The 27,764-nt window shown below is 35.1% G+C and overlaps 2 long non-coding RNA genes across 2 annotated transcripts in view; one reads left to right on the top strand and one right to left on the bottom strand.

The window, feature by feature from the left end:
• LOC140632727 (uncharacterized) overlaps positions 1-25,011 on the top strand; it is a 49,265-nt gene extending 24,254 nt beyond the window's left edge. Inside the window, exons 3-4 of the long non-coding RNA XR_012030420.1 lie at positions 12,391-12,573; positions 23,893-25,011. This is a non-coding gene — a long non-coding RNA (uncharacterized lncRNA). The remainder of the gene's footprint in view (positions 1-12,390; positions 12,574-23,892) is intronic.
• LOC140632726 (uncharacterized) lies at positions 257-12,565 on the bottom strand. The gene is made up of 2 exons (XR_012030419.1): positions 12,426-12,565; positions 257-659 (listed from the first exon to the last, which is right to left on the bottom strand). It is a non-coding gene; the product is annotated as an uncharacterized lncRNA (long non-coding RNA).
• Positions 25,012-27,764: the final 2,753 nt, after the last annotated feature.

Raw genomic sequence — 27,764 nt, 5'->3', positions numbered from 1 at the left:
CCTAGGATTCAACTCAATTCTGATATCTACCAGGATATAGCATCAGATTCCACATGTCAAGGTCTGAGTCCCACAAGAGTGCCCCCAGCCACACACACACACACACACACACACACACACACACACTTCAGATTATCACTTCCAAGCCCAGGTTGTTACTTGTGCTTCTGACCAACTGCCTATAGATCAGAAGTTCCATTGACCTCTCCTTGGTTGGATTAATTTGTCAGAGTGGCTCACAAAACTCACAGGAACATTTACTTACTAAATCACCAGTTCATTATAAAAAGATGTAACTCAGTAACAGCCAGGGGGAAGAAACGCTTAGGACAGGGTACAGGAAAGGGTTACACGTTTCCATGCTCATATCCATTTGTTCAACAACCCAGATACTCTCCACCTTCTGTCCTTTTGGGTTTTTATGAGACTTCATTACATAGGCATGACTGATCAAAACATTGGCCGTTGGTGATGGATTCAATCCAGAGCCCCTCTTTCCTGCTAGGTCAGGAGACTGGAACTGAGAGCTCCAATCCTCCAGTTCTGATGGCAACTAGTTTCCATCCTTGAGTGAGGTGATGTAGGCCCCTTGTCTCTGTACTCCTAAGTATAAAATTAAAATCCATTTGCTACAGATTTCGTTCCTTAGAGAATTCAGCCTGTGAAAAAAAGTGAACATTTAAAATTTTTATAAGCAGCAATTTATAAATATTGCCCATATTTTCCTTTGCACATGTTAATAATAGTTATGTGACCTAGTCATAGAGGGTGAGGAGCTTAAACACAAGCATTTGGGGGTATGATGTGGAGCGAAGAGAGTTTAAATTTTCAATCACAATACTACCGTATCCTAGTTCTTTAATATTGCAGAAAATAATGTTTTGAGGCACAGTTTTTAGCTATTAGAGTTGATAATCTGAATGTTTCAGATAAAGATGGTTATTCAACTAAGATTTGTGATTTCCCGTCCATAGCATGTAGTTGTTGATGAGTGGCCACTCACTAAGGCCTACATTTCTTAGAATTCCTTGAATCTAGGTACAACCACATGACTCATTCTCTTTATTTTAGAATGGAGAGAAATGCATGTCATTTTCAGATCAGTTTGCTGAAGCAGGACAACTGCACTATCACTTTCACCTACCATTAGTTGGATGCTGTGGGCCCAGTGAACAGCAGAACAATAGAATAGAAGGAACCTAGGTACCTCCGTCACTTTGTAGAGGGAAGACTCACTCAGATTATCTGCATGAGGCACCTGGGTGGCTCATTGGGTTGGGCAGCCAACTCTTGATTTCAGCTCATGTCATGATCTCAGGGTCTTGAGATAGAGCCCCACATCCAGCTCTCAGCGAAGAGTCTACTTGAGTATTCTCTCCCTCCCTCTCTTTCTGCCCCTTCCCCCACTCAAGCCACCCTCCTCGAGATAAGTAAATATATTTATTTTTTTAAAAAGATTACCTGCAAGAAAGGACTACGTGAACTAGGAAATTTCTATGCAAAACTCCTGAATTGGCATTTCATCCACACAGCTTCTAATATTTGATAATCTTAATTTTATTTCATCTAAAATAAATTGCACATTTTATTTTGTGAAATTCTGAAGGAGTAAGTTGTTGAAATCTCAGTAGTACAAAATGACATCGGTGAAGCTAATATAGATAATGAGGACGCGTAAATAAATAGGTAGATAGATAGATAGATAATGCCAGAATAAGGCACCAGAGGTTTTTTTTTTTTTTAATTTTTTTAAAAAATGAAAGCATGTATGTCTTACTGTGATTTGCCTCAGATGTCTCTTCTAAAGATGTTTTTTCACAGGTTAATTTTTTTAAAGAGTATGACAAAAAAACGGGGAAACTGGGTGGCTCAGCCAGTGGTTTAATGTCTGCCTTTGGTTCAGATTATGATCCCGGGGTCTTAGGATCAAGGCCCGCACTAGGCTCCCCCTGGGGAGCCTGCTTCTCTCTCTCCTGATATCTCTGCCTTTCTCTCTGTGTCTCTCATGAACAAATTAATTAAATCTTTTAAAAATAATATGACAAAAAAAACATAATTCCTTCAATGAGAGTTTGAAAAATAGAGTAACATATATTAAGGGAGTGATAAGTATTTTTTAAAAGCTTGGGAAAATAATAAATTATTTAAAAAGTGATAAAATGAATAAAAGTTGTTTTATGGTATTTTGTTACTTCTATTTAGAATTGGAAATAGTTTTTTTTTTCTATTTTCCTCCACATTTATTGATTTAGGGCAATATTAACATAATCAACTGTGGGCTTTTCTGCACACATTACGCATATAAATGGCATATTATTTAGTGTGTTGCATGGTTAGTATTCTACATCTTTTATTCAGGTAAAAAAGAACTATTAGCTCTGCTTCCCTTATCAATTTAGTGTGAGATGTTTTAAATTGTAACACAGACCCAATTTGAATCCAAATCATGGAGTAGTCTAAAATGATATCATACAGTAAGAATAATAAAGGTAAAAACAATTATTAATAATATGATGTTATTCTATTAATGTGGTTAAGAATATTTACAGGTTCAGATCACCATCCTTTGAAATATATTAAACCATGGAACAATTGTATTGAAATTTTTCTGATATTTTACCTCCATTTTCTTGTTAAAGATTTTATTTACTTATTTGAGAGAGAGAGAGAGAGAGAGAGAAAGAGCAGAGAGGAGAGGCAGAGGAAGAGGGAGAAGCAGACTCCTTGTTGAGCATGGAGCCCAGTGAAGGACTGGATCCCAGGACCCTGAGATCATGACCTGAGCTGAAGACAAATGCTTAACCAACTGAGCCACCTGGGCATCCCTCATCTTTTTTTAAAGAATAATATAGAGTAAGATTTTTTACTATTTAAGTAGCAAATACATATGGAACTGGAGGATCAAAAAGTAAGTCTTGACTAAAATATTAAGTTGAATGATGTTAGATACCAAAAGTGAGCTAGAATCACTGCAAAGAAATTTCAAATTAAGTGAATTTTATTTAGATGACTAACCCACTTTAGGAGGATAAAAAGCTCAAGCTTTTGGAAATAAATGGAGTAGTTATTTGTGAAACATATTACTTTGGGGGAACAATGAGTGTCACTATAGTACTCCACAGTAGGGGAACCCAAAAGTGAGAAGGGAGGAAGATAGAATTGAAATTGGAATTGGAGATACAAGTGTAAACTCATGGTTTTCAATAGATAGCCAAATGATAGATAGATAGATAGATAGATAGATAGATAGATAGATAGATATAGGAAAAACACATAATGTAAATCTGTGTGTGTGCACATGCGTGTGTGCGTGTCCTAGTGATGTCTTTTGAAAAAATGAGAACTGGGAGCATGACAAAAACTGAGAATTTGGATACTAATTCCATTCTTCCATAAAGGAATCAAAGTTTCTTAAGAAAGATGGAAAGACGGTTATAAGTAGTTGTAGTGACAAATAAATATATATATTTATGTATATATGTCAAGGAAAAACATGTTCTTTCTTTTAGTAAGAGAGGATATATAAATGTAAAAAAGTTGGAATTAGAAAATCACTATATAGCAATTATGAAAAAATGATTAATTTTGTCATAGAATACCAATGGATGTATAGACTCCAATTCCAATTTCAATGTAAAAAATGATTAATTTTGTCATAGAATACCAATGGATGTATAGACCATGGGTGGAAATTCCATTGAAAGTGCAAACTGTATAATCTCAAAATAGCTCTCCCCCAAACACTTATTAGTTACAAAGAGGCAGTTACCTTACAGTGGAAAAACTTGTCTGACTTAACCAAATCAAGTGATCAAAATTAGTTCTGCACTAATGTAACAAATCAAAGTTGTATACCACTTGAAAGGATGAAGTGATATTCTTGAAAAAAAGCATACTTGAAATATATTATGACAAATAACAGGTAAAACAAAACTTGCCAATAACTTATAAAGCCATGTTACAAAAATTAAACAGTCTTAGGGATTTTTTTTCAAACAGGAGCAACACAGAGGAAACATGACAAATAAATGGAATTCATTATCCTTGATTGGATTTTTTATATGGAGAACATTATTGGTGCAATTGGAGACATTTGAATGTGGTTGGTGGAATAGATGATAGTAATATGTCAAAGTTAATTTCCTAATATGATGGTTATAGTGTAGTTATGAAGATGGTTACACTGCAGTTATGAAGGCGAATGACATTATTTTTAACAAACAGCACTGAAGTATTACAGAAGATGGGACATCCAAATTATAAATTACTCTCAAATATTTTATCAAAATTTATTGGGAATTTATGGCCTACAGGCTTTTCAATATGCATGACCATCCAATGAATGCTTTTTAACAAATATTTCATTTATTTTTATGTCAAAATCATACCTAGGTCTATATAATCAAGCTTGTTAATAGCATTACTCAATATTATATGTTTTTATGTTACTAGAATATATTAATATTTAAAATATAGATTTTGATAATTTTCCATGTATTATATTACTTTATATTTCAGGACTCTGTTCTTATGGATACAAATGTTCTAAGGGGTTATATCAACTGTTTAATCTTCTGTTCGTGTCAGAAATTATGCTTTGCTCCTTTTGGTGTTTTATCATCATTATTTTGTCTTAAATTCTGTGTTTTCTTTTCAGGCTTTCTTTTGGTTCATCATTTGAAATAATTTGAAATGGCTTTTCAAATCTTTCAACAACATTTAACTGTTTCCTTCTTAATTTTTAGTTCTAAACGTTCTTAACAAATTCTGCATTACCTTATATTATTTCCTAAAATTTTAAACATAACTTTAAATAGATCAATAATCACCTTAAATATAAAAGGCCTAAACATCACAAATAATATAGATTTTCACATTGGATAAAAGCAAAACCCAACTATATGCTACCTACAAAAAGCCCACATTAAATATAAAGACAGACAGTATGTAAAAATAAAAGGTACAAAATGTTTATAATAATCAAAATAAAACTGCTAATGTCAGAAAAGAAACCAGATTTATAACAAAGAATATAACCAGGGATAAAAATGGTCATTTATAAGAAAAAAAGGGATTGACTTCTCAAAAATACATAGCAATCTTTATGCACCTTATAATTAAAACTTTAAAATACATGAACAGCAACAAGAACAATAACAAAAAAGAGACAAACCAATAGAGACTTAACTGTAGAAAACAAACAGATGGCTACCAGAGGGGACATGGGTGATGGATGGGTGAGATAGGTGATGGAGATTAAGAGTAGATTTATCATGATGAATACTGAGTACTATATGGAACTGTTGAATCACTGTATTTTAACACTTAAAAATAATATAACACTGTATGTTAACTACACAAGAATTAAAATAATTCTTAAAAAGAAAGGAAAAGCTAACCCCAAAACTCCATGCAACATCAAAAATAAATATATAAATAAAAATAAAACATATGAACAAAATTGACGGAATGTCGAGGAGAAATAGATCCACAATTATAGTGTAATATTTCAACACTCTTTCTCAATATTTTATAGAACAATAAAATAGAAAACATGTAAATATATGAAAGAATTAAACATCATTATGAATCGACTTTAGTTAATTGACTTTTATAGAATACTCCAAAAAAGAAGAGCATTATACACATTGTTTCCAGATATACATGGAGCATTTATAAGATCAACTATATATGGGTCAAATCGTAAGCCTCAAAAAATGCTAGAAGATTCAAACAACATAGTTTTTACCTGACCACATACAATTACATTAGAAATAAGTACCAGAAACATATCTGGGAAATCCCTGATATTTGGGGAAAAAATGATGAGATTCCAACTCTCCCATAAACCGAGTAATACATTAAAAGAGAAACTAAAACGTATTTTGAGCTTAATGAAAATGAAAACCAGCATATACAAATTCAACTATATTCAACTATAGTTCTGCTTAGATATTATCAGCACTGAATGCTCATAGTAGAAAAGAAGAAATGCTTCTTAGTTTCCACCATAATAAACCAAAACAGAAAAGCAAATGAAACCCAAAGTAAAAAGAAGAAAGGAAAGAACAAAGGTCTCTGGGGAAAAAAAAAATCACACAACTACAAAATAGAAAATCAATAGAAAAACCATAAGCTGGTTCTTTGTGAAGATTTTAACAACAACAACAACAGCAAAAAAAAAGATAACTTTCTAGACAGACTAAGAAAAAGAAAAAAAAAAAGAGTTGAAAAACCATAAATTAAAGAAAAAAAAATAAGAATGAGAGAGGCGATATCCCTAATAGATTCTTCCAACATTAAAAAGATAGTAAAGAAATAACATGAACACCTTATGGCAATAAATTTCACATGTTAGATGAAATGGATAGACAAAAGCTAAATAAATAGGAGAAATAAATAATTTAAATAATCTGATACCTATTCAAGAAATTTAATGTTTTTTTTTAAATCTTCCCACAAAAGAAGTTTGTCCAGAAGAAAGTATGATTCTTAAAAAGCAAGAAGAAATGAAAATAGTCTCCAGTGCATTTTTTTTTTCAGCAGCCAGGTAGCTAGAGAATATATGTGCAAGCTCACCATACTCAGTACGCTGGTTATGCTATAGCAGTGAGATGATAAATGATGCACATAGCATTCATCAATGTGGAGGAACCTCACAGCAGATATTGTGCAAAAGAAAACAGATTTTCTTCCTAAATTCGTGCAAACCACACCCAAGAGCAAACACAACGAATCCTGCAGATTGAAAGTCAGGATAATTGTTACCCATGGTTAATTAAGCTGATTGTGACACTGAAGCACAGGTATTGTGCATTTCAGTGTCAGTGTTCATTACATAGGGGTGTTCAATTTATCAAAATTAGCTGCCTAGTATATTTACGCCAAGTGCTTCTCCCTACATGAAGGTTACATTTTACTAAAAATATTTGAAAATGAAAAATGTTAGCCACTATATTAAAAAGCGACTTCAAAAACGCACTTGTTCTCCACCCTTCTGATTCATTTCCAAACATACTTATGTGTTTATCGGTAACACTTGCTCCATTGCATTGAACCATAAATCAACAAAAACTTTCTAAACAAATTAGGATTGTATTTTTCTAAAGCATAAACACACTCATATCTTTGCAAATGGGCAAAAGCATTATTAAGTTTAATCTTTTCCACAATGTGAATCATTCTTGCCTATGTCACAATTGATTAAATGATGCTCCTACTGTTACAAAAGGGTTAACTTGTTCTAAGTTTTCCTTGACTAATATGGCACACCACTACTTTTAGTCTTAGAAGAAAATAAAAACAAAAACAGAAAAAACAAAGGAGTTAAGCCGAAAAACTTACATGAATTGCAAAAATTAAGTGCAGTTAAATTTCTGATGATCTCATGCAATTGGCTTTCTTTTTGCCATGATTTTATAAAATGGTCTTAAGGAAACCATAGTAATATTTTTAATTTAAATAAAAGGTGACACTGATCACCTCAAAGTTGCTAATACTCCATCAGAAGGGTAAGCTCAAAATTATTATAAAACAGTGTTTTTTCTTTCTTTTCTAATGGAAATTAACACATATGCTTTTATTTAAAATTTTATTTATTCTTCCCTTAGAACTTCATGATTCGTAATTCTAGGTTAATAATTCACTTGAAACTAAATTAAAAAGTAGATGAGGTTGGTCAAATGCTAGTTGATAAGTTACAAATATATTGAAGGAAAATAGTTAACAATGAACTGTAGGGTCACAATTTCAAGACTCCTGTCAGGTGAGAGAAATTTATAATATGCCAAAACAATGATATGCGGTTACATGCCATAAAATATATTTGTTCAATCACAACCTGGAATGAAAAAAAAAAAGTGAAATTAATTATCCCCACCTTGGCGGAAATAAATAATGGAAAAACATATTGCTGAAAGACAGTAGATGTTTTTAAATCATTAATGAATGTGGGAGAGTTTGCAAATACAGCACTTCAATGGGGATGAACCACAACTCTGAAACACCAAATCTCTTTTATCCAAACATCAAATGTATTATTTTAGGAATTCCTTCCTTGTGGATATTTTGGTCCAGGGTAGAACACTTAAATTATTGATTAGGTTACTTGTAGGCTGTCATTTGCAATAGTATCATCTACAGAGAAACTATAGTGCTGTAGTCGGAGAGCCTCAAATCTCATCTTTAATGCTATCAGAGTGTACTTAGGAATCTCTACACCCAACCTCAAAGATTTATGAGCTTCCAACCCAAATGCGGCATTGCACTTCAAGTATCATGGGGAATGAATCAGACAGTCGACATTATTTATTTGGGATGGCATTGGCATTGATCCACAGGTAAATAACTGGACCCCCTGAGTAAAAACAGTGTTAAGTTAATACTCACATTTTAACTTTTTAAAATGTGAGTATTAGTCCAAGCTCTGGAGGAAAAAAAGTAATTTCTGAAACGCTTCTAGAATTAAATGTTCAACTTTTGAAATAAACACGTTTGTGGTCTACTGATGTTTGTATCAATCCCGTGAATCCCCGCCATCTGAAATAGCAATCTCCATTTTACATCCATCATTTGTTGTTTCATTTAATCAGATCTTTTCGGGTGTCTTGAACCACCTGAACTCAGCTTGGCCAGAATGAGAAGGATTTCGATGAGTAACCGTAGCGAAGAATAGAATTCATTGCAATATTGATTTTCGACAGGGCCCAAGCTGAGTGAAAATATTATATGAATATAAAGCTGGTAATAATTTCAAGCAAATTGGATCCCACTAACCACTTTACAGACATTTGGCCTTCAGCATTAGCCCTGAGAGGCAGCTCGCTTGCTTACTCGCTTGTTTTCTAATACAAGTTAAGATCAGAAATCAAAAAGACCAATAAACAAAGTGTTTTGGTACTGACAAAGCGCCCCTTATTTTTTTGATTAATTATTTTTTAAGATTTTATTTATTTATTTGAGAGAGAGATGAGAGACAGAGATAACAGAGAGGGGAGAGCAGGTGTGGGGAGGAGAGGGACAGGCACACGCCTGGCTGAGCAGGGAGCCCAGGCCGGATCTGGGCTAGATCCCCAGACCCTGGGATCACAACCTGAGCCCAAGACAGACACATAAGCAACTGAGCCACCCACGTGCCCCAAAACTGCCACTCTCAATATACGTAAAGCATTGGAAAGTAGAATTTAAAAATAAAAGATAGGGACTCCTGGGTGGCTCAGAGGTTGAGCAGCTACCTTTGGCCCAGGGCATGATCCTGGAGTCCCCGGATCGAGTCCCACATCGGGCTCCCTGCATGGAGCCTGCTTCTCCCTCTGCTTATGTCTCTGCCTCTCTCTCTCTGTCTCTCACAAATAAATAAGTAAAATCTTAAAAAAATAAAAATAAAATAAAAAATAAAAATAAAAGATAATTATAAAGTAATATGATTTTAGAAGATAAACAATTGAAATAAATTGATAAATTACAATTACAGAACATTAGTCAAGAAAGGCTTAATCATGGCATGCGAGTTTTTAGCATACTAATTAGATTTACTGCAGTACTTATGGTTCTGTATTTTGTATTGATGTGAAACAGTAAATTCTGAGCACACAAGCATAGGTGTTTGCATCTATAATTGTGAGCCTGAGAGCAATTTCATCGACAAAAAAAAACAAAAACAAAAACAAAAACTCTAAATCTACCACTTGCTTGCATCAAAGTAAATCCCAGGACAAACAGAATCTCAAAAATCAGATTACATGCCTGTAAGAATATAGGGACATTTTTAAAATGAGTAATCTTAAGTAATTTTTTTAGTGAAAATTACAAAACTCTACGCCTCAATGTACACATTGATGAATTTTATTATACGTCTTTAACCCCTGGACAATAACAGCACCATTTTAAAATCAACCAGAACAACTCTCACAATAACAATAATAATTTTTCAAAAACAAATTATTGGGGTGCCTAGGTGGCACAGTTTGGTAAGCATCCAACTCTTGATTTTGGTTCAGGTCCTGATCTCAGGGTAGATGAGATCAGGCCCTGCCAGGGGCTCTGCATTCAGCAGGGAGTCTGGGCGCTCTCTCTCCCTTTGCCGCCACTCCCCTCCACCACCATGCGCACACTCTCTCTTGAAAGTATAAATAAATCTGGCAGTTTCTGTCTTGGAGGTGTGCACCCCTCGGAGGTCCTGTGAAATGCCTGACTACCTGAAGGACAGGTGCATGGGAGCTCTGGGCCCCGGGTGAGTGGGGCCCTGCAAAGGCCCTGGGCTTCCGTGCGATGTCTCTCCATGACCTTGGACTTCCCATGACCAGACACGCTGTCAGTGAAACACTGCTTAGAATTCTAGTTTACCCCACACAGAGCTCAGCGATCACCCAGGTGCGATCCTGACCCAGAAAATCTTCAAATGTAGCAAAAAGTATTGTTTCAATCCACCGATTCCTATGAGAGATGTTTTTTTTTTAATTATTTATTTATTTTTTATTTATCTTTTTAACATAGCGAAAGACAACTGAAGTCCTGCTTCACTTAGAAATGGAATTTCCTACACAGTATTCCGTTCAGTTACATTTTGACCGTGCAGTGCAAAACATGTTAAAATTTATGTAACTGTGAAAATTTGCAAGCTTGAGGAAAAACAAAAGCCCAAACACTTTCACAAAGTAAAAAAAAAAAAAAAAAAAAGAAAAGAAAAGAAAAAAAGAAAAAGGTTCAGTATCGACCCCTATAAACGCATCAGTCTAGTTACCAAGCGCTTTTGTGGCCAAGAGAGGGGAAAGTCCTTATTATCCAACCAAACACTTCTTTAAACGCAGCCCGAAAGAATTCTCTAAGAGCCCAGCTAACTGCACTATAACACAGTCACTTCAAAAGTCCATTTTTCTCCTCCTTTGTTGAAGGAAAGTGTCTGGCAGATGCTCAGCTAACAATCAAATGCTGCTCCTAGACAACCCGTGGACAAGATGAAATTTTCTTTTTTAGCCAGAGACAAAATAAATATTGCAAAAATCAAAGCTCATCCTGTGATGTATGATATACTGGAACCAAAAACTTGCCTGTTCTGTCTTTATAAAATAGATCTCATCGGTCGGCTTCAGGAGCCTTCATTATCAATGAGTAAAAGAAGTTTCTCCTCGGACTGGAGAGTTAGAAAATCTCTTTTTATGGATGTGCCAATGCACCATGGCCATTTCTGCTCTGATGACAGATGGCTCCCTGGGCCTCGCGACACATGTTGCATTTGCTGATTCTCTCTAAAACACAAATGGAGTCATCTTGGGCATCCTTGGTCCATCTAGGGGGTTATTAGGATCCTGATTCAGACCTTGGCATCCAAAGTCAAATGGCTTGAGATAGGTCCTCAGCCACGAGTCCTGGCTTTGTGTCCTTGGATAAGTTATTTGATTTTCCCATGCCTCAGTTTTCTTCTTTATAAAATACTTGCTCACTTGGGGGTGGGGGCAGGTGGAGAGAATTGTGTGATCCCATACGTGTTACCTACGTGCAAAACCACCGTTTGACACGTCAGTGCTCAGCAGCTGCCAGCTGGCATCATCATCATGATGTTCAGATTTTTCTCTACTCACAAATACCATCTTTTTATTGGAATTCATATGATAATGCCTCACCTGAACGGCTGTACACCCTATCATTAATACAGCCAATGGATATATAGATCTGAGGGTGGTTTTTTTTTTTAATTTTTAAACATAGACCCAATCTCACTTTTCTAACAATTTTCTTAATTTAAATTCTTATAATTTGGATTTCAGAACCGAAAGGCATGCATGATTTGAAGGATTTGGGTACATGTGAAAAATACGCCCTCCAAAAAAATTTGTATTATTTATGCCTCTTGCCATTTATGAGAGCATCTATTTTCCAAAACAGTTTCAAATCTGCATAATATCAGGCTTGGAATTCTTTTAATAGGAAGACTTAGAAACAGATACATCATTTTTGCAGCACAAGCTGGAATTTTAAACAGAAATTTGTACTAAGATCAATGCATGTTTATTCGAGATTTGAATTTGTTAATTTTTGAACCAACAGATCATGCATTCGCCCCCCCCAACACCCTGCCAATTGTTCTACTTGGATGTTAGTACTTTTCCAACTGTTTTTAAGTTAACAAATTGAATTTGCCTTCAAACTTTTACACATTGGCTCTAAATGGAGCAGCAATTAGTTGCATATTAAGAATCACACCATTTTTTATTTGTACCGATTTACGTGAAGACCAATTTACATGAAAGAGTCTGTAAGAAAAATAAAATGTAAATGTTACGGATACAAATTAAGCATCTTACTCTACCAAGCCATTTGCTATTTGTTATGAGAGTTGCCAGGAATAAGAATGTTTCTTAAATAACTGAGAATTTCCGTCTCACATTTCAGAGTCTTGAGAACCAGAAGGGGGCCGTGATCCCCACCTTGCAGTGCCTCTTCTATTCCCCAGCCATCCTTCTTCTTCATCTCTTGGTGTTTCTCAAGGCCTCTGCCCTGCCTCTTCAACTAACTCCCCACCGCGGCCCACCCACACACTCTTCTGAAAATGGTGTTTACCTGGACCGTTACAAGGTGGGCTCATAGTCATCACATAGTCATAGTCATCACCTGTGTGACGCAAAGGAACCTACGAAGAATGACACCCGATGGAATGCTCCACATTCTTTTCTGGACAGTCTCATTTACTTTATGCTTAAATGAACTTCTCACTGTAAAACAATTTTAGATTTACAGAATGATGAGAAAAACGGTGCGGGAGTTTCCGTGTATCACACCCAATGTCTTGAATTGTCATTCTACATCAATATGGTATACGTGTTACTATTAACTATTACGGATACAGCCAACTGATCGATATTGACACATTATTATTAATCAAAGTCCCCATTTTATTCAAATGTCTTTAGTTGTTACCTGTTGTCTTTTTCTGCTCCAAGACACCATGTTATGCTCAGTCATCCTGTCAGCCAAGTTCCTCCTGGCTGTGACCTTTCTCAGATTTTCATTGTTTTTTTGTCACCTAACAGGTTTGAGGAGCATAGATCAGATATTTTGCACAGTGTCCCTCAATCAGGATTTGCATGATGATCTTTTTTCTCATGAATAGACTGAGCTTATGAGGTTTTTTGTTTTGTTTTGTTTTGTTTTTATTTTTTTTCACAACCTTACTTATGTTGTGACAACCTGAAGAAGCAGGATGGATCCCATAAACAAACAAAAAAAATTGCTCCAATATCTAGACAGATGATTTCACACACATCAAAGGTAATAAGCAATTATCTTGGGGCACCTGGGTGGCTCAGTCGATTAAGCATCTGACTGTTGGCTTTGGTGAGGTCATGATCTCAGGGTCCTGAGATGGAGCCCCAAATCAGGGTGAGATCCATGCTCAGCAGGGAGTGTGCCTTAGACTCTCTCTCTCTCTCTCTTTTTTTTTCTTTTCTTTTTTTTTTTTTTTTTAGTATTCATCCAGCTTGGTGTTTCCTAAAGTTTCTGGATCGTGACTTAATGCATGTCATTAATTTTACAAGTTTCTCAGCCATCAAAATTTCAAATATATTTTTTCTAGTTTCTCTTTCTTCTCCTTCTGGTCATCTACTACATATATGTTAGACCTTTTGAAAAGCATCCCACAGTTCTTGGGTTTTGTATTATCTTTTAAAAGATTATTTTTTTTTCTCTTTGTATTTCAGTTTGGGAAATTTTGATCAACCTACCTTTAAGCTCACTGGTTCTTTTGTAGGCCTTGTCCAGTCCATGGACTTGTATCAGACAGCTGCTGTGTTAGTACTTGTTGAGATTACTTGGCAAGTAATATTTTTTTAAGGTTCAGTATACTACCTCTAGATCCATACAGAATACTAAATGTAGATTAAACTTTTGGGGGCCATGGACTTTGTATGGTTTTCCCCTTTTTCCTGTGCACCTAAAAGAAATTTTGGTGTGTCGGAAGTGAAAAATAAGAATTCATTTATTGGCTGACTTAAAGTAGATGTAAGTATGTTGTGATTTATTTATTTGTTTATTTTTTACTTACAGATTTTCCTTGTTTATTTTATTTTATTCTTATTTTTTAAAAGATTTATTTATTCAGAGAGAGTGAGAGAGGCAGGGACACAGGCAGAGGGAGAAACGGGCTCCATGCAGGAAGCCCAACGTGGGACTCGATCCTGGGTCTCCAGGATCACACCCCAGGCTGCAGGCGGCGCTAAACCACTGCGCCACCGGGGCTGCCCCCCTTGTTTATTTTAGAGCATGAGCAGAGGGAGGAGCAGAAGGAGAGGGAAAAGTAGGCTCCCTGCTGAGTCTACTTGGATCCCAGGACCCAAGATCATGACCTGAGCCAAAGGCAGACATTTAACTAACTGGGACACCCAGACGCCCCAAGTAGGTTGTGATTTAAAAATTTTTTTTAAATTATATAAGAAAAATAAAATTTGACAGCAGAATAACTATTGCAAGGTCAATGTTGGCATAATGAAATGTGTGAGCAATTCTTAGGACAAACTGAACTTTGGTTTATTTTCCAAATGAGCATAAAATCCTTAAATTCCTCATCTCCCTCCATCCTTCATAACAACACTCACTTAACACTTTTGTGATGTTGAATCATTTAATTAAAATCTGAGATAATGGATTTTGTGTGTGTGCACGTGTGTTTTATTTTACTTAATAAAAAGTAATAATACTTACTTTTAAAAAGTAAGTATTATACTTACTTACTTATACTTACTTAATAAAAAGAAATAATAAAACCACTCTAGCATGATCCTTTGCCATTCCCAATTTTCTCTACAGCAGAGCTACTAATATTTTTTAGGGGGTGGAGGGCCAAAGGGAGAGGGAGAGAGAGAATCTTAAGCAGGCTCCACACCCAGAGTGAGCCAAATGCAGGGCTCAATCTCATGACCCTGAGATCATGACCTGGGGTGAAATCAATATTTGGACACTTAACTGAGTCGCCCAGGCACCCCATCACTTATTCTGTGCACTTTTTCCACATATTTATAAACTAAAATTTTCTACTCGACCTGATTACAGGTACCCTTATGTATTCATACATGCTAAGTGTCCTTTGAAGTTCTAGGGAACGTTTCTTCCACACCAGTTCATGAAAATGTAAAGTTAGCTTTTCATAAACACTCCTGTCTCAGTGTATTTTATCAGCAAATTAACTAAATGCTGTTCTTGTAGGAAAGTTGTTTCTTACGCTGTGTCTAGAAAAGTTTGGTAAGTGACAGGCATGATATTCTTAAATGTCTGAAATTTAATCAGGTGTAAAACTGGGAATTCTGTTCTATGAACAAACATTTTCAAACACTAGACAAGAAAAAGGCAGAAGGTAAAAATGCAGAGTAGAGATGCACCAAATCCCTTCTGGCTTATTTAAGCACAACTATTAATAAATTTTGTTTAAAAAAATAAAGGAGAATGATAAAGCAGATGTAACCAGGACTGCTACACAAAAATAGTAAACTGTGGCTATTTTAATTATAACATAATGACTAGTTTGAGCAGATGGGTGACATAGATGATTTTATTTTAAGGATCACGGGCACCTAGGTAGCTCAGTCAGTTGAGCATCTGACTCGGTTTCGGCTCAGATTATGATCTCATGGGTGGTGGGATGAAGCCCCCATCAGGCTTCCCACTCAGCAGGGGGTCTGCTTGAAGACTCTCTTCCTCTGCCCCTCTCCCAACTCATGCACGTGTTCTCTCTCTCTCTCTCTAAAATAGATAAATTAATTTTTAATCTTAAAAAAATGAAAGTAAGGATCACCCTAACTGTTATTTGAGGGTAAGCTTGAGAGAAGTGAAGGGTACTGTATATGGAAGGAAGACCAACTGAGAGGGTATTAAATAATCCAGATGAAGGATAATGATGGCAGTAGGGAAGATGAGAAGGTAAGTTATTGGATTCCCATTATATTTTGGTATTCTCCATAGAGATCTTAATAGATAATATTACGGAGATAAAAGAGAAGTATTAAAGATAACTCTAAAGTTTTTGGTTTTAGAAATCAAAATGATGAAATTATCGTTAAATGAGATGGTCAAGAACGGGTGGATCACTTTTGAAGGGTAGAGAACATCATGATTTCAGTATGTGATAGCTTCCTTTTGAAATGTTTACTGGCTATCCAAGGAGAAATATTGAGTAGATAGTTGGAATTGCAGACTTCTACTTCATGAAAGAAGAAAGTGTCCTTGCCAAACATATAAATTTAGAAATCTTCATTAACATATGTGGTACTTCAAGATATGTGACTGGTTGATATCATTACCATCTCACAACAAAAGAATTAAGTTTAAATTAAGAAAAAGTTCTTATAGAATTAAGTTTACAGTAGGAGATGCTCTTACAGAACTGGATCTTTGGTAGCCATGAGAATGATGGAGTCCTAGCATAGCAAAATCCAAATGACCTCATTTAACAGAATCAAAATGAGCATAATTATTGTACAGCAAGATCAGAATAACTGCAAAGCATGCTGAGCCACAGAAATATGTTGAAATATCTTTTTGAAATTCAGATATTTAGGCAGTTCCCAGATAATAGTTCTCAGATATAGAACTCATCTACCAAGGAAGATGCTAGATCTCCATGAGGAAAGACATTGCAATACCATGGCTGGTGTAGGCATGTTTTCCCAGTTTTCCTCTCCAAATATCATAGCCCTTTATTAAAATAAACATACTTTGGGAAAGAGCAATACTTACACCTTGTCGGGACTACAGTTTACATGGTCTGAGTTTATGCTCAAGTCCTTGGACCCAAAGCACCCCATGACCCCCACTTAGTGAAGGGGCACATAGCCAATGGAGCCCTGGTTCAGGTCCTTCTCAGAATAGGTTCACTGGAACCAGCAAGTGACAGTGGTTATTGTTCCTGACCTAGAACAAAATCAGAATGGGCATGTTTAGCAGTTAGGTCCCTTACATTGGTTCTGCCATTAAGAAAGCCAAATAGCAATCCTTGAAACATGCACAATACAGTACCTCTGCCCTTGGCCACTTTGGTGGGTTAAAAAGGAGGTGGCGGTGGCATCCTGGAGAAATAGCAGAGATGATTGGCACTAACAAAGACTTTAAGAACGCTGGTGAATGAATCCCATCACACGCACACTTAATTATGTCCACATGGAACAGGAAGCTGTGCTCCATGATTCTGTATAATTCTGAAGCTAATGGCCATTACTGGACATCATCCCTCACAGGTAGAATGTGTGGATCCAGGGTCCAGGAGTTGAGGTAGCAAGAACACTGCTCACCATCACTTTAGGAATTTGCATTGTATGTTCTAAGAGGAGACCAAGAATCTCTCTAAACATACAGTTGCCATCTGTTTCCTTTGGAACCTTCATGCCAGTAATTTAGGAGGCGTAGAAGGGAATTACCAAACAGCAGGTGCAATTGATCTTAATCATCATGGGAAGGTGAGACTGCTTCGCTGTTACGTAGTATGTACATGGAAAGGTACATTTGTCACTCAGGTGATCCAAGACATAGTTTCGGTCTGGAGGTAGAACAACCACACTTGGTAAAGTCACACTTGCTAGGGTCTCAGACCTCCGTGGATCTCCACCAACCAAGTTGGTTGCACTTTGACCAACAGAAATACTAGTGAGGAGTCAGGGTAATTTAAATGGGTGATAGAGAAGGGAAATGTTGGTTCTCCTTTAAGGCCCCAGGATCAACTGCAGCAGTGAGGGCTATATGCATTTTATTAATCCTCTCTTTGTTCCCATGTAATGATCCAGAATCCCAGAGTAGCTGTGCCTGAATGCAATGAATTTAGAAAAAAGTGACTCTTAGCAGGACAAGAGGTGAGCCATAGTAAATGCCTGTTGACAGAGACCCTGGGCACCATTTCTCAGTGGTCATGTGCTGGCTGCTAAAGGACTCAGTTATCTCCTTTATCAGGACCATTGCCTGTGGGCTGAGAAGAACTTCCTTACTCAGGAGCACCCCTTCCTTGGGCAGGGGCATCCTGCTTTCAACATTGAATAATATCAGAATACAAAAGGCCAGCCACATTACTTTAAAGACGACTTGTTAGTGTGATTTATGTTCCAGATTCCCCTGTGACTAAGCCTGATTTATCTGAGACTGTATTTTTTCTCATCTTGTACCCATTTGCTGTAACTGTATTCTTCAGTCTTATAGAGATTTCTCCTGAAGGCAATTCCCTCAGCAGAGCACTTTCAATTACATCTCCACTAGGGATCTACCAGAGGCGCGGGGAGACACGGATTCACGTATATAGTTGATAACTCTAGAGCTATGCTAATTTTCTTTAAATGTAAGCAACCTAAGTATCTTAATAGCAAACAATAAAAGTAACAATACACCATATATTGTGATGTTATATAGCTTTTATAACAAAGCAGGAAACTAATGGCAAATCCAATAGTAAAATCCTTGGAAGCTCATTATGTTTGAGATAATTAATAATTATCACTAACTCCCACCAGCTTTACTATTTCTTTTTTTTTCTCAGTTATCCAAGTCATATTCCATGAATTTTGATATCTAGGCCAATAAAGTTGATCATTTTAATTGGTAAAATTGTCTATATTAAAAACGGTTTCACGGCAAGAGTATTTATCTCTTTTCTCCTTATGGAAAGAAAAAAAGAAGAGGAAAAACTTTCACTTGTTACTTGGAAGAAGAAAACATGGTCCAATTATTATTACAAGAGATCTTTATATCAGTATGAGAGCTAAGCAAGGCTTTTATTTCCCTAGCCATATATTCTGTTTCCCTGACAGCACAGTGTGTGTGTATAAATAAAATACATTTATGTTCAGGTGACTAGCTTTATAGTTGTTATTTAATTAAATTTGAATTCTTTCCTTAAAAGATGTTCATATTTCTATTTTCACATTATCTTTTCTCAAAGAGCAACTTTATATTACTGTGTTGCAGACCAAAGGGATTTTATGCACTTGTGTGTTTGTGTATGCACTTACTTGAGAGACTTACTGGGGGAAAAAAAAAAAAAGTTGTTTATCTTTAATAGTATGACTTCTGAGTGGGAAGATATGGCTCTAGTATATGTATAAATGTAAGTATTACAGGAGAGACTGATGTTAGAAAGATGTCAGATAAAGAGATAGATGATAGATAGATATAGATAGATGGATGAGAGAGGGAGAGAGAAACTATAATCCATGACACAAATACTTAATTTTTATAACCTAAATACTTCTAAAGGAAATGTTGTTCCTTACCAAATATTTTTAGGAATGATTGATCTAATGACTTGTTCTTGATCTTTCTCCCTCCTTTCCTTCCTTCCTTCCATTTTAATCATATATATCCACCACTACTCTCCTTAATGATATTTTTACAAATTTATTCTCATAAATGACCATGTAAAAAACACTCCTTAATTTTATTCTCCAGGTACCACCGACACAATATTGGTGTGAATGGCAAATTTTTATAGAACATTTGGGGAGAGAGAAAGGGTTTTATGCTTATCCTAAGAAATACTCAAATCTGTCAGGATATTTGACTACTAACAGTAGAAAAAAACTATGATTAATTTTTTTAAATGAAATAAAAAAGAAAATTTGACAAGAAGCTTCATTTAAAGTCCCTTAATCATTATATTAATTCCAATGACTATTTTTATTTTGTATAGGTTGGCAGAACAATGGTCTCCAATAATGTACACATCCTAACCTCTGGAACCCATGAATATATTACCATATATCCACAACTTTTTTTGCAGAAATGATTCAGTTAAAAACACATCATATGGGGCAATCATCCTGGATTATCTGAATGGGCTCAGTGTAACAAGAGCCCTTAAAAACATAAGAGAGAGAGAGAAGAGAGGTAGAGAGGAGATGTGCTAGTGGTAGCAAGGGTCAGGGACATGAGATTGCTGGATTTGAAGATGCAAATGGCCCACAAACCAAGAAACATTGGTGGCCTCCAGTATCCGGGAAAGGCAAGAAATGAACTGTCCTCTAGAGCCTTCAGATGAAATGCAGCCATGCCAACACCTTAATTTTTGTCCAATGAGAGCATTTGGAATTATTTGGATTTCTCACCACCAGAACTGTAAGATAGCAATTTTTTGTAGTTTAAGTCAGTATGATTTTGGTAATTTGTTATACCAGCAAGTAGAAAACTAAAAACTAAAAACCTCTTGTCCTTTTTGCTATCAGAAAATCATCGACTATCATTCCTATGCACTTATATACAAAGTGTAATTGGCTATTGACATCATGATAGGTTTCTATTTTCTAATTTTTCTCTATATTCAATATTATTTTGTGTAAGCATTTATAGTTTATATAATCAGGAACACAGATATATAAACAGATAACATTTTATAATGACTTTACAATATATCATTTCAAAATGAGAGTAAGAGAAAAAGTTAGGAAATGTTTCTGCTATATGCAAGCAAGAAAACAATGTTTATACATATAAATGAGGAAATAATAAAAACTTTCATAAAAGAAATCAAATGTTTGCCCAAGGACTCTGACCCTAATATAATAAACATTGAAGACTTACTGAAATTATCCTTTTTGGAAGAGTTAATGAAACATACCCTAGATTGTCTAAATTTACTAAATAAATTATTTATAAACAATTAATGAGTTGACACATAATTTAACTACACTGAGTACTTTAATTCAATGTTTTTATTTACTGGATTTAGTATTCATGTGTATTGAATATGTTAATAGCAAAATATATTTTTCATTATTTTATTGTATTTTTTAAAGATTTTATTTATTTATTCATAAGAGATGCAAAGAGAGACATAGACACAGGCAGAAGCAGGCTCCATGTAGGGAGCTTGATGTGAGACTCAATCCCAGGACCCTGGGAACATGCACTGAGCCCAAGGCAGATGCTCAACCACTGAGCCACCCACGCATTTCATTTTTCATTATTTCAAAACATGCTTAATTTAATGTCTAGAGAAAGCAAAGTCTAAGGAAAATCAATCATAAAGTAAATGAGAAAATTTTGGTGATATATAGTTTAGATTTTTTATAATAATCTACTAAAGAGGTACATAAAAAAAGAGAAAAAAATTACTTGACTTGATAAATTAAAAATAAAATTCCATTGCAGTGTCTGACAAATTTCACATTTTATAAATGCTTTGAAGTGATTTTTTAGTTCATGAGATTCTCAAAATGAGACGTATAGAGTATAAAACAATTTGCTCCCTCTGACCTCTCTAATCCCATAATTTGGTTTGTAAGTATTAAAATTTCTCAGTGGCCCTGAATACTGTTATTAGGGTGGTAGTGCTATTCCCTCTCTGCCTTTTACTGTCAGAAAATCATTATAAATTGATAAAGTGATGATAAGAGTTTTATGATTCTATAAGAAAAAAAAGAAGTGCTTCGCTCTTAGTGTCTATCTTGAGAAAACCTATAAAGTAGCTTTAAAGTAGTAATTTTAGTCAATTATTGAACATTTTAGTGACTCTATTGAATTGCTTTTACAGATGAAAGTTGTTTCTTTCTTTCTTTCTTTTTTTTTTTTTTTTTTAATTCCCAACTTGGAAAGATTGCAAATGAGTAAAGAACAAATTTGATACCCATGAATATATGCAGAGATATTCATCTTACTCAGTTATTTAGTATGTATATTAGTGATGTGTTTAAAATGATCTTATGATACATAAAACTAAAAATTAGACTACACAAAGATAATGATTTATTTCATTAGTTGGAGGAATGTAAGTGCTTTCTTCACTATAGGTGTATTTACATTTTATAACATTTTATAAACATAGGATCACATCTTAGCTTCTTTGACTCAGCAGCATTATTTTATTTTTCGGTCTTTTTTGTTTTTTATGTGTTTTTTTAGCAGCGTTCTTTGAAAATTCCCCCTTTTTGTGGCATGGATGCAATAGGCCATTCCTTTTTATTACTGGGTAGCATTCCATTGTATGTTTGGTACCCATTCACCTGCTGGCAGGCATTTGGTTTCTTTCCACTTTGAGACTATTCTAAAGGAAGTTGCTGTGGACATTCACGTGCAGACTTGTGTATGAGATTAAGGCTAAAATGACAGGTAGTATGGTTAAGTGTATTTGTACAGTTAGAAAAAATCTTGATGGGACACACGGGTGGCTCAGAGGTTGAGGGTCTGCCTTTGGCTCAGGGTCTGACCCCAGGGTCCCAGGATCGAGTCCCACATTGGGCTCCCCACAGGGATCCTGCTTCTCTCTCTGCCTGTGTCTCTGTCTCTCTCTGTGTGTCTCTCATGAATAAAAAATAAATTATTAAAAAAATAATAAAAACTTGAAAATAGTTTCCATAGCTGATGTATTACTTTACATTCTTACCTGTAATGTACATGTACTGTGGTGACTCCACATTCCGGCCACCTTATCCCTCTTTAATTTCCGACATGCTAATGGGTGCGTAGTGTATCTCATCACAGTGTTGTTGAAATTCAGTGCATTTCTCTGAGTACAAAGGATGCTTAGTACTTTTATATGTGCTTATAGGCTATGCATATGAAAAAATATATTCTTTTGTGAAATTTCATGTTAAATTTGACCCATTTGTATTTGTTTAATTGTTGTGCTCTAATTACTGAAATGTAAGCATTATTTATCTATCCTGGATAAAACTTCATTGCCAAATATAAAAATTGAGGATGTTTTCTTCCACTTCTGACTTATTTTTGTCTTAAGTCTTTCAAATAGTAGATGTGCTCAAGTTTTACAGGATCAGTTTTTCCTTGTGTGTGTGTGTGTGTGTGTGTGTGTGTGTGTGTGCTTTGTGCATCCGAAGAAATTTGTTTTTACTCCAAGGACACAGTTTTCTCCTATGTATTTTCCCCACCATAAGTCTTATAGTTTAACATTTTACATTTAGATCTACATGTCATGTAAATTTTTATATTGATGTAAGACAAGCAAAGGTTGTTTTTTTTTCCCCCAGATTGCTTTCCTGTTTTTCCAGAACAGTTAGTTAAAAAATCACCTTTCTCTTCATTAATTGCCTTGGAATAATACTTTAAAAAGTCAATCGAACAAAATAAAAATAAAAATAAGTCAACTGATTATATATACATGTAAGTTTTTTTCTGGATTATATCCTCTTCCAATGATGTGAATATAAATCTTTATGCCAATATCATTTTTTTTCAGATTTTATTTATTTATTTATGAGAGACACAGAGAGAGAGGCAGAGATGCAGGCAGAGGGACAAGCCAGCTCCAGGGAGCCCGATGTGGGACTCGATCCCAACATCCCGGGATCAAGACGTGAGCTGAAGGCAAATGCTCAACCACTGTGCTACCAAGGCATCCCATGTCTTGATTAAAGTAGCTTTATAGAATGTCTTGAAATCAATTAGTGTGACCCCTTTAGCTGGCTTTCTTTCTTTCTTTCTTTCTTTCTTTCTTTCTTTCTTTCTTTCTTTCCTTCTTTTGTAAAATTGCTTTTTTTTGGAGTTTCTTTCTTTCTTTCTTTCCTTCTTTTGTAAAATTGCTTTTTTTTGGAGGGTCACTTGTGCTTCCATAAATATTTTAGAATAAAATAGTTTCTATAAAATTCTTGATGAAATTCTGTTAAATTGGGAGTCTTTATATTAGTTTCCTAGGGCTGTTGTAGTAAGCACAAACTGCATAGTTTAAAATAAGAGAAATTGGGGATCCTGGGGTAGTTCAGCGGTTTAGCACCTGCTTCAGCCCAGGGCATGATCCTGGAGTCCCGGGATCGAGTCCCACGTTGGGCTTCCTGCATGGAGCTTGCTTCTCCCTCTGCCTGTGTCTCTGCCTCTTTCTCTGTATCTCTCATAAATAAATAAATAAAATCTTTAAAAATTAATAATAAATGATAAAATAATAAAATAAAATAAAATAACATATTTTTTTTTCTTTCACAGTTCTGGAGTCTACAAACTCAAAATGAAGGAGTCAACACAGTCCTAACCCTTCTGAAGACTCTACAGAAGAATTATTTGCCTCATTCTATCTTCTTATGGTCACTGACAATCCTTGGGATTTTTCTGGCTTGTAGATGCATCATTCCAATCATTACTTCCATTTTTATGTGTTATTCTTCCTGTGAATTGATGTCTCTGTGCCAATTTTTTCCTTTTCTTATAAGATTGCCATTCATATAGGATTTTAGGGCCTGCTGTAATTCAGTAAGACTTCATCTTAACTTCATTATATCTATAATGACCTATTTGCAAATAAGTTCACACTCAAAGGTTCTGGGTGAGTGGTGAATGTTGGGGAAACACTATTATAGCTGATATAGTCCCAAAGGTCTCACTTCTGATGCCAAGGACAGATCTCATGGTCTACATGATTATTTTCAGGTTCTACTCATAGTAGTAGTCTATTACAACAAAAAGATACAGATGAAAATCAGCAGAGGGAAGAGGCACATAGGGCAAAGCCCTGGAGATACCAAGGTATAGAGCTTCCGGTTGTTCTCTCCTAGTGAACTCTTGCACAGAAGAAACTATTTTTCCAAGCAATAATATGAGGCAATATAAGTAGACTATGCCAATCTTGGAAGCTTACCTTAGCCTTAGTGTCAAGAGTTTTTACTAGGGCTGGATCACATAGAAATGGTTGCTCATGCACACAGTTGACCTTGGTTTCCAGACCCTTTAGGGGTCAAACTGATATGATGTGGCTCAACGTTCTCCACTATAAATCACATTGTTAGCAGAGATTATGCAGAGAAGCCATAGGCCTCCAACTAAACAAAGATACTCCTATCAGGTAGGAAATACAAAGGCTTGGACATTACTTCACAGGAGCTGAGACTAAAGGTTAAATATCTCTTTGGACAAAGATAGTCCCCTACTAGACAAATTTTGACTAGTATTAATTGAACTATAAAGGTCAATTTGGGAGACCTTGATGTCTAAACAATATTGATCCTCCTAATCCATGATCATGGTATGTGTCTTCATCTATTAAATCTTAAGTTATATAAACCAGCTTTATAATTTTAAATGGACAAGTTTTACATGTATTTTATTAAATGTATCACTAAGCATTTCATGTTTTTGTTGAAATTCAATTATAAATAGAATTATGCTTTTATTGCATTTTCCATTTGTTTGCAGTAGAAATAAAATCTCTTTATTAACCATTCTATTTACTGTTTTTTTGTATTTAAACTTTCAAACTTATATCCTGTCACCTTGACAAAGTGAATTTTGTGTCATGTTGCTTTGCTCTTGATGGATTTGAGTAGGTTTATTTTTAATTATGTTAAAGATATCAAGTTTATCTCCTGTTTTGACTTTTTAACAAATAGATATGTTTTAACTTGAGCACAGATTATATCAACTCCAAGACTGAGAGTATAATCTATTTGCTACTATTTATATTTTAATAAACTCTTCAGTTAGGAGGGAAAATCATTTTAAAATATTTTCTTACAGAATTAAAAATCCCACTTCCTCCAACTTTTTTTTTTTTTTTAACCCTAATCAGTGTTTTCCAATTTATTGTCCTGGCACCATAGGCATCAGACTTATGTTGTTAGTTATTTAAAAATCTTGGTTAATAAGTAAGTCTAAGAAGTAGAATTGTAATTAGAAGGTGTGAAAAAAGAATCTGCACTTTAAAAACTGTCCAAGTGAATCTAGCTCAAACTCAACCTTTACAGCTATAGATAGAGATAGTCCAAATCTTGCTGTGAAATCATGCTGATCATCGCACAACAGCACAAGTAGCTTGTTCCTACATAAAACTGCTTTCTGGAAATATATTCTGTAGTTATGTCATTGAGCTGATTGAGGAATATTATAACTGTACACAGAAAATGTTATTCTGCTTATTATAAGAACACTATTGAATATGTCATATAAAATCACTAAGGATTGTCTTTATTAAAGAAGTAACCAAAATTAACTTTCTCAGCTGTCAATAAAACATACAATTTTTTCCTTTTCTGAGAAGTGTTGAAAAACTGATATTTAATACACTCACATGTAAAACTGAAATTATTCATGGTTAAGAGAAATTAGTCACGTAGGCTGTCACCAAAATGAAGTTGTACTCATTTTTTTTTTTTAATGGAGGGAGTTTATGGAAAGAGAAATGTGTAAGAATTTGTTTTATTTTTCCCTCCCTTGGCAAGCTGGTTTGCTGAAAACTATCAAGAAGAGCAGTTTTCCCTGGAGCAAACTGACTCAGTTATAAGGGAAAGTAATTTCAGTTATTTATAGGTTTCTAGAGAAACCTTGTGAATTCAATACTGCCTTGTTTATCTCTGGGCAATGGTGTTGTTTTTTCCTTCTGTTGGCATCTCCACCTAACGTAAGCCAGAAGCCAGAATTGCACCATTTTCCTACTTATGATTCCTCAGTGTACTGGTATATTAATTTTATGAACAAGTTATGAATTTTGAAACTTGTTCCTAAAACCAACATTCTAGTTACAAGTTTTGAAACTTGTAGCTGAGCCCAATTCTCTTTGTGCTTTGGCTGCCAGAAAGCTATAAGCTAATTTCACTATCCAAATTTAAAAACTGTGCCAAATTTCACTGCACACATTTCTATGTTCAGGCTTACTGGTTTAATAAGACTCTACTGCTTCTATCCTGACAGTCTCTAATGTTCCAATACTATATGTATTTTTGTAAACTACAAAATAGCAAACTCCTTTGGGAAATATGGGAAACATTTTTTAATGTTTGGTTTGGTAACTCAAAATTCAACATTAATCATAATATTTCTTCTCCATTGTACTGTTTCTTCAACAATGCCCAATAGATGACAGTAAATATCTTGGCCTCACATGCTTATTTCTGAGCGCCTGACATAACAGATAAAGATATCTATAAATTCCTTTTTCTTTTTTTTTTAAATTCCTTTTTCTAATAAAATTAAAATATCATTGATATGGAGAAGCATAGGAACTGCTAAAATGGAGGTCATTCTTACAGAGGAGACATCTTGAAATTGCGCAGTATACCCTCCTAGCAACAATTCTGAAATTTTCATAATCATTCCTTAGTGCTGTCCACTTATTCCAAACTCAATTTTAAGCAAAAGCTTTGATTAAAATTTCTCCAACTTAGTTTGAAATCCAGTACATAATCAAAATTCATCCCCAAGGCCTACAATTTGCTTTGGAGATTCACGAGAGCTTGCCAAAATATTCTTCTAAGACTTTTTCGTGCACTAGTTACAGATACTTCAATTCAAAGAACAGCACATCTCGTTTTTCAATGTTCAGTTCCAAAATATCTTCCTGCATGTTTCAACAATCATTTTCCTCCCTCCCTTTCACAGTTTCACCTGAAACAGGAAAGGAAGCATACATAGAAAGCATCCTCTTACTGATAGAGTAAGACCATTTGTAATTTTGATCTCTTACCCAAAAGTCATGAATGTGTACTTCAGCGCTTACTTCACTCAAAAAGAAAGAAATCCCCACCCTACCCCCAAACCGAAAATATTTTATTTGACCCATTCTCTCTGGTTAAACTATATTCCTGCTAAAGGGAAAAGGAGACAATCCGATCCAACTGTTTTTAAGGGAATGAGATCTATAAATATAATTAATTTCTGATCTCTCAATTGTATACGTACATATGTATGTCTCCTTTACAATATCCCGGATCAGGTGTGGGATAGAATAGCTTAAGATAGAATAGCTTATAGTTGCTTTTTGAGAATCTCCTGATACACTCACTACTTCAGGAGGTTATCCATTCTTGTCTGGCTTCAAAGACTAGTTGGATATTTCTATTTTTACATGCACACAAGGTCCAAAAATGGCA

The sequence above is a fragment of the Canis lupus genome, chromosome 4 (genome assembly GCF_048164855.1).
Source record: "Canis lupus baileyi chromosome 4, mCanLup2.hap1, whole genome shotgun sequence".
Taxonomy (NCBI): Eukaryota; Metazoa; Chordata; class Mammalia; order Carnivora; family Canidae; genus Canis; species Canis lupus.
Note: the sequence above shows the minus strand (reverse complement) of the source record. Positions and strands in the feature narration are given on the sequence as shown.